The 10,347-nt window shown below is 38.3% G+C and overlaps 1 long non-coding RNA gene and 2 other non-coding genes across 3 annotated transcripts in view; 2 read left to right on the forward strand and 1 right to left on the reverse strand.

Moving 5' to 3' along the window:
• Positions 1 to 9,851, forward strand: part of LOC106940365 (uncharacterized) — a 23,980-nt gene extending 14,129 nt beyond the window's left edge. The window contains exons 2-3 of the long non-coding RNA XR_001423072.1: positions 555 to 652; positions 9,480 to 9,851. This is a non-coding gene — a long non-coding RNA (uncharacterized LOC106940365). The remainder of the gene's footprint in view (positions 1 to 554; positions 653 to 9,479) is intronic.
• Positions 6,474 to 6,547, forward strand: trnat-agu (transfer RNA threonine (anticodon AGU)). The gene has a single exon. It is a non-coding gene; the product is annotated as a tRNA-Thr (tRNA).
• Positions 6,934 to 7,006, reverse strand: trnam-cau (transfer RNA methionine (anticodon CAU)). Its single transcript has one exon. It is a non-coding gene; the product is annotated as a tRNA-Met (tRNA).
• Positions 9,852 to 10,347: the final 496 nt, after the last annotated feature.

The raw sequence follows: 10,347 nt of genomic DNA on the forward strand, positions 1-10,347 counted from the left end.
ATGGAAATAAAAAAAAAAGAGAGTTGGCCTTTTAAGGGAAAAACCCCCCAAAAAGTTTTTTTGGGGTTTTTTTTTTTTTTTTTTTTTTTTTTTTTTTTTCATCCTGACGGCCCACAGTTTGGGAACCTCTGGTTTAGATTGTGTGTGTGTTTATTTTTTTATTTTTTTTAATTGTTTTTGGTTGTGTATTGGATTGGTTTTCCAGTTCCAGTGGGGAGTGTTCTGTTCAAAATTAAAGCCATTACTCCATTGTCAATATACTGCATAAAGGTGTTCTCAAACAGACAATATACCAGAATCAGAAGAATTTTATTGTCATTGTCAGAAAGACAACAAAATAGCGTGTTTTTGCAATTAAGAAGGATGTTAAGAAATTCTGCTTATTGTAAATAGGATTGTAATAAAAATCAAAAAAGGAGAACTAAGAATTTGTTTTTGAGAAGGGTTATCAGTTGGTGAGTGAAAGTCAGAAGATGAGATAAGATGCCTGCAGGGAAGAGAGATAAGGAAATGATTAATCACAATTTTTTTTTTTTTTTTGCTGTTTTCTGCAGGTCAAAGTGACACAGGAGCTAAAAAACACTCACACGGAGCAGATGACAAGGCTGCACTTTAAACATCAAACCGAATGTGACCTGCTGGAAGACATGAGGTATGACGGATCTCCGCTCTGCATGAATCGCTCCAACACGATCCTCTGTCAAAGTATGAAAATGGAAAGGCTCAAGCCAAATGGCAGATGTTTGGAAATCTTGTCGTCTGATTTTACATGGCAAAGATGTGCTTGCACAGAAACGCAAAGAAAAATGGCGAAGGAGGCGGCTAAGGAATTAGAGGGAAGTGACACGTGAGAAAGACGCAAACCGAGGTGGGAGTTTGTCGTATTGAGAAGGAATTTCCAGCTCTCCTTTTTCTTGTCCGTGCTCCGTTTTCTTTACAAAATATCAATCTATGTCACCCAGATCCTTGAATATTCGACGTTCATGCGCGCCATCATTTTTCAATCTGTTTCTTTACTTTTCCTTATGACGCACACGAGTCGACAGTTTCATCCCACAGCCGAATCTGTCTGGATTTAGGATAAAACCTTGATTCCCTTTCTCGGTTTCAGTTTCTCTGTTGACTAAACACTGATTACATATGACAACAATAAAAAACAAAAACAAAAAAACTGAGCCTTTCTGCTCCCAGTGCTGTCCTCTGCTCTGTCTCAACTCTTCTCTCTGTCTCCCTCCATCTCTTGGGAGGCAGCTCCAGCTGTTTGGGACCAGACTGGCCTGTTGCTGCAGGGGTTTTGGAGAGTGAACAAGGCTCAGGTCTCACTGGTGGGAGATTTTGAGAGCCAGCTAAACGCCGCATGTGACCGCAACGTCTCGGTTGTGTAAGTCGGCGCGAGATCAAGCTGCATACCGCTGGTTAAAGAGCTCAAAACTTTGTCCTTGTCGTTCTCATCAGTGAGGGGAGAAAAAAAAATGCTGCCTGTAGTGTTTTCTCAGTATGTCACTCGAGCTTTTAATGTTTTGTAATTATTTGTGATGATGCACTTTGATGGTGGTAAAATGGGGGAGCAGCGGGGTTCTGTAGTGATTGGGGAAGTCGTCCTTTGATTAGGTCGCTGGGGCCCGGGCCCCTGCAGTGACCCGCATCTGTTTGCCGTTTGTTTCTTTAAGCGAGTCATTACGGCTATTGTCAAAAAGAGCCACAATTTGATTTTTAATACAACTCTGCAGCATACTAGTGATCACGTTGATAGGTGCGGTACCTTGCTAAAGTGTTTACCACTAAAACCTTTTCACATTTTGTCTTTTATGCAGCAGCAAAACAAGAGTTTATTGGGATATTATTTGCTAGAACGACGCAAAGCAGTGCATACTTGTGAAGTGAAAGGAAATGATGTACGCTTTTTTATTTGTTTTCAGCCCCTGGAGTCAATACTGTGAAGAACAACATTTTGTTACAATCATAGAGGAAAGATCTTTGCTCTTTACAGACAACTCGTGCTCGGTCTGACTGGATGAACGGCATTTTGAACAGCAGTTTTCAAATCTTGCCACAGATTCTAACTAGGCATTTGGTCTGCACTTTGACTAGGCCGTTCTACATGAACAAGCTGTGATCTGAACCATTGCATAGTAGCTCTGGCTTTGTGCTGGAAGGTGAACCCTTGACTCATTGTGAGGTCGTCAGCAGCGTCCAACAAGTTTTCTTCCAGGATTTCTTCTAATGGATGAATGGATGAATAAATAAATACTGTGATTAATAAATAACTAATAAATATGCCGTAAGTTAAATTAATTTCCCTATGAAATAAAAACAAGATAATGTTTTTTTTCTTTTACTTTTTATTTCAAGCTCTTTTTATTTTATGTTCTTATGAGACTGGAGTTTTCTTCCTGTTATTCATTAATTTAATTAGTTTACGTTGGTTCTTCCCATAAACTCTCCTGAAAACAAATTGAACTTTTTGTGTGTGTAATGTGACAAAATGTGAGTTTGAAGAAGGTTTTACATTTATATTTAATGTCACAGTAAAGATGGAGTACCACCTTTTTAGGTTTAACGTTTTATCCGGAATATTGAATCTGTTGTTTTAGTTTCTTGTATACTTGCAGACCGTAAAATAGTTTTTTTTGTTTTTTTTTTTGTTTTTTTTTTAACCATTCCTGCGCATAGGGGGGAAAAAAAGGCTCATCAGTCGCTTGAACTCTGTAAGAATTAATCCGATAAAGTATGGAGACTGACCTTTGAAATGACTGAAGCATACAGCAGGACAACAAAACGTCTGGCCTCATGAGACATTTTGTCAGAGTTGAAAAGTGCATATTATTCCATATGAAGAATACATTAAACGCAGCGCCTTAATCCCAAAAGCTGCTCTGAGGTTTTTGCTGAGGTTATTTACTCTCATCAGACCACTGGGGAGCCTGAATAAAAACGCTCTCTGCACTTGCCCGCAAAATCTATAAGGCTCAGGATGACGGTGGAAAGACTAAGCAACGCTGGTGAGAAGAAAGATGAAAGAGGGGTGGGGGGGGGGGGTGTTTAATCTTCTGGTTTTGATGTCTTGTGAAGGAATGGTCAGAAAAAGACAGGGAGGAGAAAATGATGTGTAGTCAGTGGGTTCAACTTGGTGTCCTCAATCCACCTAAATCCCCCTATATACTCTTATATCTGACTCAATAGAGATACACTCATCACCCTGCTGCTGCTGACTGTTTAAAATCAGCTCACAAACAGAACGTGTGTGTTTGTATTCCTCTCATTTTGGCTACACTGGCGTTCATCGTGCTATTTTGCTGTATTTTACGAATGACAAGAACATGTTTTTCCTGTTTTTAAGTCTTTAAAATGTTTTCGGCTCAAGGGAAATGTTTTTTTTTTTTTTTTTGAGAACAGTCGCACAACGTTTGTAATTTCCTGACACATCAATAGTAATCAAATGATCAGTAAAAGTGCAGCTGATGGCGCAGGATTTGACTGGAATCTCAATGCGATTCCCATCCTGTCCTGCTGGAAGGGAATTATGAAAAGGATAATTGAAATTTGCGACGCACACAGATTTATTGACCGATTCCTGGGAATTGTCCTGTACATATCATTAAAGTGTAATGGCTCTCCATGCCGAGTAGTGAGACGAAGCTCACCGATTTGAACCCAGAATTCTCCCAGGGTCCTGTTTTGTGCGGCTTCTGTAATTTAAATGCACGGGGAACAAAAAATCAAAACCTCACATTAATGCAAAACTATTCTGGAAAAGCAATTAGGCAGGGTCGTTTCTGTGTTTCACAGAATTGTGCTGCAGAAAACCTCAGCTGCTGCTCTAAACGGCAGAGAACTTGTAAGCGATAAAGTGCGATTAATCATAATCAGCATTAACACAGCCACACTATTCCCATTTCGCTTGAGACCCTGTAAGAGCAGAGATTGATCATCTTTGGCTTCACTGTGTGGAGGAATTGTTACACTGTAAAAGTGACACTCCCTGAAAATAGCTTTTTGAAATGAACGATGAGTCCATGTATCCACAGAGATCTGTTTAGCAGGTTATATTTCAGCAGCTGTGACTGATCAAAGCAGTAGTTGACTGTGATGTTGTTCTGCTGTAGTTTGTTCTAGTCAGACTGTCGTATAATAATAATAATTTATTTGATGGAATTGGAAAATTGTGCAAGTTGTTTGTTTGGAGCATTAGGAGTTGGGTTTTTACTAATTACAATATCTTTTCGTTTAATCTGTTGGCCTAATTTTTTTAAATAATCTAAATGAAAAATCAACAGTTTTCCAAGAGTCAAATATTTTGCAGCAGATAATTTTTAATGCAGTGTTTGTTTAGTCGATCTCATCACTTTGAGCTTTTCTTTGTATTCCACCTGTAGATTTACGGAGCTTTCCTAAACGAGATAAAACCCTTCTGCGTCCTAGCAGAGCGTCTACGTGATCTGAAGAACCTCCCACGCCGCGTCTTGTGGCGTTTCCTCATGTTTATCTCCTCATTTTTTTTTTTTTAACCAGTGAACCCCTTGCCCTCATTAAACTAAACACTCTTTCATCCTTAAGAACATGAACATGGAGACAGTCATCCACTTCTTGGCCACTCTTTAAGCTCTCAAGTATTTCCCATCAGGCACATTCACTCTTTCTTTTCTTGTTTTGCACTTCTCGCACAGCTGATGCCGACATGATTTCCTGACTCATACGCCTTGCAGTTACAACAATGAATTAATCATAAGCAGAACGAAGCACTGAAGGAGTGTTGGAGGAAACAATAGTGGAGGAAGAATAATAGAAGATGAGAGCAACAAATAAGACGAATTAAAAAAACAAAACAAAAAAAAAAACAAGAGTGCAGCAGAAATTAATGAACAGCATGACCAGGTTTTAAGAAGTGGAATACAACTGATGAGTACAACATATTATTGCTGATTACAATCTTTCCAGTGCTGTAGGAATGAGTAGTGTCACATAAACATGTAAAGTCAATCTTAGGCATAACTGGCTGCCCATGTTTACAGATGCAATCTCTGCTGTAATGTCACCATGACATCATGAATGGTCTAGACATGCCCAGGGATCCCAGCGCGATTTGTTTGCCGATGTGCTTATTGACTCTGAACTTGTGTTGGTTTCTCTCCTGTGCTTTTGAGGCGCCTTGCTAACACAAATATATAGCAATGAAATGTAAAGACTAAAAACAGGCAACATTAAAAGAAAATCATAAGGAAATCAGTTTGCGTGGGTCAACATCTTGTCACAGCACAGTACATGACTGTAGTATTTTAGCAGTGGTAACTGCATAGCCTTAGGGAAAAAAGGTTTATGTCCAGGAAGTCCTAAACCAAGGCTTTTCAAAGTGTGGGGCGCCAAAGTTGTACGGGGGGGTGTGAGACACGTGGAAAAAAATAACTGAATATTTAGCCAACTTCACCAAACCTATGTCTGAGACAAAATGGATAGACTTTTATAACTGAAGGCTTTGGTAAGGAGACAGTCTATGGCAAGCAAAATAAAAAAGATGGAATTATATGACCGTAGTGACTTAATGTTTTTGAATTTGTTTTTCTGGATCTGAAGATGCTTTCCACTGATGAAGTTGGATACACCTATTATAGAATATGTCTATGCCGTAACATGGGACAATAGGGACACTTCATGGCATTTTTTTTGTTGAATTTAATTGCTGAAATAAATAAACTTTTGATGATAAAACGCACTTTTATTGAACAATATCAGTAGATGTTTTAATCACCATTGATTTGGGGGGGGGGAAGAGGAACTACATGTGGATATCTTCCAAAAACATTTTCAGCAATTGTTGCATCTTATTGTTTGCAACCAAGAACGAAGGCTTTTTGATAACTGGTGACTGTTTGTTGGGAAAGGTGTGGTGATACCTAAAATCAACTCTGACGTCGGTGTTTGTTTGCTTTGCTTTGAGTAAATACACCGGTACTACAGTGTAGATAAGAACTGCGGTTGCCTGCTGATGAAGTCTTAGTATAAATAGATTTTCAGGAAATAACGCACAATTATCACTTAAAGTGTGGCTCACATCTATTTCTGTTCAACTGCTAAATGGTAATCACTGATCCCACACACTATATATCAAGTTAAATAAAGTCCCAGTGTAGGAAACTATTTTAGGCCACAGGTCACTAAAAGCTATATCAGGTCTGGGCATTTGGATCATGCTTCTACATAGTGGTGTCCTGAGCATGATTTCAGGTAATATGAGATATAATAATCTACTAAATATTGCATCCAAGAAGTGATTCTTGGACAATTGGGACTCTTGTCTTTGTTGGTGTTGATTTTGAAGTTTAACAGAAGCATACTTTACTGTGCTGCTCTTCCTGTTTGGTGAGCACCATGTCATGAGTGATCACCTAACAAAAGCAGGGATGGATGGGAACAACAGACCAGCAGGGAACATTATTGCTGTATAAGGTGTGTTTTCTTGTGGAGCAGGCGTGTGTGGCGCTGTGGCTTAGTTGGTTAAAGCGCCTGTCTAGTAAACAGGAGATCCTGGGTTCAAATCCCAGCAGTGCCTTTTTTTTTTTTAAATACATATATATGTCCCACCTTTTCCTCATTTTTATGTGATAACTCTCGGAATAATCAGAATCAGCTATATGCCAAGATTGTGTGCCCAAGCAAGGCGTTTGACTCTCACTGATCTGATTGCTGCTCAGAAAATTAAAGGAATCTATAGAGTCTGGATGCATTTTGATGTAAATCAGGCTCCTCCTATCCTAAATTTCAAGGGTTGTTTTACTTCTCTGTCGAATGCGGGGGTTTTATGTCAGCTTCTGGTTGGTGAAAGCTTCTACATTTACCCTTTTGACTGAAGTATCGAGGATGGAAGCTTTCTGATGTTTGTTTTGTCGATCTGCGTTTATTTAGAGCGTTTGAAAGGAGTTGTCATAATAAAAGACTTGCCCCGTGTGAGGCTCGAACTCACGACCTTCAGATTATGAGACTGACGCGCTGCCTACTGCGCCAACGAGGCCTGCAAAGTTTCTCTTTCAGTGCTGAAATCCACAGCCGGATGTGTCTGGTTGGTCTCAGATTTCAGTTGACAAGAGACCGAGGGTGGGGTGAGCTGAACATTAACTGCTGCGGCCGACTGGAAGCAGAAGCTGGTTACTTTTATTTATATATATATATATATATATATATATAAATATATCTATAGATATATATAGATATAGATATATTGTATTGTTTGAAAAGATTGCTTTAGCATGCCAAGGGAAACGTTTGACAAGGAGAACTGGCCTATTTGTTTGCTCTGTAATTTGCAGAGAGAATTGACTGTAATTATGCTGCCTGTGCTGCCGTTTCTGTTTTTATGCGTCTTCCTCCACTGTTTGAATCCTCTTATGGGTTTGGATTCCACATGTTAACATTTAATTGCTCACAGTAATATTTAAAGAGCATAACACCTTTAAAAGATCTGTGGATTGCCTTTAATTGTTGATTTAGCATACAACATACAGAACATGAGTCATTCAATGCATGACTGTATTTGAGCAGGGCTTGACTTTACTTCTTTAAGCTTTTTATTAGTTCCTCAAGTAATTTCATTTGTAACACATTGGCTTTTTTTTTTTTACTTTTAAGAAAGAAGTGATTTAAAGACTTATTTTCAGGTAGATTGGGAAATTGCTCATGTCTGCATAAGAAAAACAAAAAAGGCAACAGTGCTGTTTCTCCCCTCAACACATTTACATGTGAAAATAGCTGTTGTCACATTTATTATTATTTAAGATCTCAATTCTTGCAGAAAAACTAATCTTTTTCAGTTCACCCTTATCCTATTGCTCCCAAACAACCTGTGATTTACTTTAGTTTATTTTTTTTTTTGTTTAAATAAGTCAGGAAAAACTTGGATCAAGTACTCTTGGGCTCTGTTTCCGCGACAATATTTTGCATTTGCTTTTCTAAAATGTTTCACTCTGACTGTGTTTATGCAACATCACCAGGAAAGTAGATGTTTTGTTGTATTTTGGCATATCATTTACACAATAAAAGTGTGGATGCAAAAGTTTGACAATAGGCCTTAGAGTGAAACTTTTTAGAAACACAATGTGAATCATTTCCATGTGAATGCAAACTGAAGACTTTTGGAAACAGGTTCCAGTGGACTGAGGCCATTTCTCATCTGTCTGAGGTTCAAATAAGTAAATCTAGACAGTTCTCTTATTTTGTCAATATGTGTTTGTTGTTATTATTATTATTATTATTATTATTATTATTATTTCTCAGCTGGCTTTCAGATTTTTTTTTTGTCAGGAAGCTTTTTTCAAAAATCTCTAATTTTTATTTTTACCAAAAAAAAAAAAAAAAAAAAAAAAAAGGGAAAAAACAAGGCTTTCTTTGCTAAAAATCTAAGATTTTGACCCAGTCTAAGTAAGTTGCAGCTTTAAGGAGTGAACTTTGATCTTGTAACCTTTTAGCTTGTAATGTTAACTTTTTTGGGTCTGTCACATTCAATTACGATTCCAAACTTTTCCCAGGACCTCTACGCCTCGACTTGCATGTTGTGGCCCTGATTATACAATGTGTGTCAGTGTCATACCAAACTAAAATATACAGATACATTTCAGAAAATATGTAGCACCTGTTGCTGCTGTTGTATTACTATTTAAAGTTCTTGACATGTAAACTGCCAGGTTTCATTACAGGTATTTCTTTGTCATATGTGAAGTCATTACAACAATTTTATTAAAATTAAAAGGATGGTTTATATGAAGTGCACACGTGTAGTCGACGTCTGACCTGCCTGGACAGATCAGCAAGTTTGGAAAAAGATTCTTGCTCTGTCTTTGCATCAGGAAAACTCCAGGCTGAGAAGATGATTTAACACACTGATGAGAATCATGAGATATGCTGCACATACGTCAGGAAACCATGTGAAACGAATGTGATGAGACATTCAAATCCTTTTTTTTTTTTAATGTACTGGGGCCGAGTGGCAGCTATAATTCATTTGAAAAGGGATATTTTGTTGGAGTGTGTAGAGGAATGGTTTTAGCAGTTAATCTGCTCTTTTTTTTGCAGAAATAGTTGGGTGTTATTTTTATCTGTATGTGCAATCACAGTGAAATGTTGTGCTTCTCATGGTGAACATTCCTGAGCATTGATAAGGGCATCCATGGTCTCTGATGCCAGGATGTTGTTTGTAACAGGGAGGGCATGAGAGCCCTGGTTGGTGCTTTTTTTTTTTTTTTTGTGGGTCAGAGATGTTGTAGTTATTTTTAGAACAATCTGTTCGGATCTGCTTAAAACATTATGCCGAAATGTTTGAAGTTGTGAAAACACGCTAGTAATTTCTTTCTTGAATCCAGTGTTTCTGCGAATTAAGGTTTTTAAAACTGTGGTGGGAAATGTGTGTTTCAGCATCAACCCAATTGGGTTTCAGTTTTTGTTCATCCGTCTGTTGCCAGGTGCTTAAAACAAGTCTGTCTTTCTGTCTGCAGGAGCTACAGTTTGAAGAAAGGACAGCTGGAGAGGGACTATGCACAGGTAAGACTGGCAGGACTCCTCTTAAATAGAGAGACCTACCTTAGTAGCTGTTAAGGAATCGTGTCAGATCATGTTTACAACCATATTAATACTATCGGAAGATATTGCTATTTTGTAGGGGTGCACCGATTGCAGTTTTCTAGACGACCACCCATTACCGGTCTTTTCAAAGCCCGATCTGCTGATTCCGATTTTGGCCGATAAGATCAGTGGATGAGGAAGTACAGGCCGATCACCGATCTTCCAAAATTATGGAAGTTGGAGAGGATTTATCGGTGCACACCCACTATTTTGTAATAGATGATCTGTGGAATGTGTCACAAATTAGGGTGATGGCCTGCAGACCTTACAGACTTGAAGCTCATCACCAAAGATAAATCATCAGCAGTGGATTGAGGCAGTTTCATGTTAATTGCTATTTCCCTGGACAGCAGTTAAAATGAGGGCTTTATTTACCACCTGCAAAGATTTTTCTATCCATTATTTGGAAGGGTTTTAATCATTTTTGACATGACATGACATAACTGAAAATACATAAATGGGATTTCAGATTTTTAAATTGACCAACCTCACATCCACATTGGCTGTGTTGCTCATTGCCCTTTGTGTGACTACACAAGCTGACGTTGCTCTGTGTGTGATGGAGTTCTACCAAATACAGGCCGAACAATTGCTGAGTTTCAAAAGTATAAAACCTAAATGAAAGCAAAAACTGCTTTATGCAGGCTATTTTGAATCTTATATAAAACCTGGTCTGTTCTGTAATACAGGGTAATATGTTGGATAGTAGTTAACATGATAACATTTGAAAAGGCACAGACA

This window comes from Poecilia latipinna, unplaced genomic scaffold (genome assembly GCF_001443285.1).
Source record: "Poecilia latipinna isolate Pla-1442-1.1 unplaced genomic scaffold, P_latipinna-1.0 Scaffold3195, whole genome shotgun sequence".
Classification (NCBI taxonomy): domain Eukaryota; kingdom Metazoa; phylum Chordata; class Actinopteri; order Cyprinodontiformes; family Poeciliidae; genus Poecilia; species Poecilia latipinna.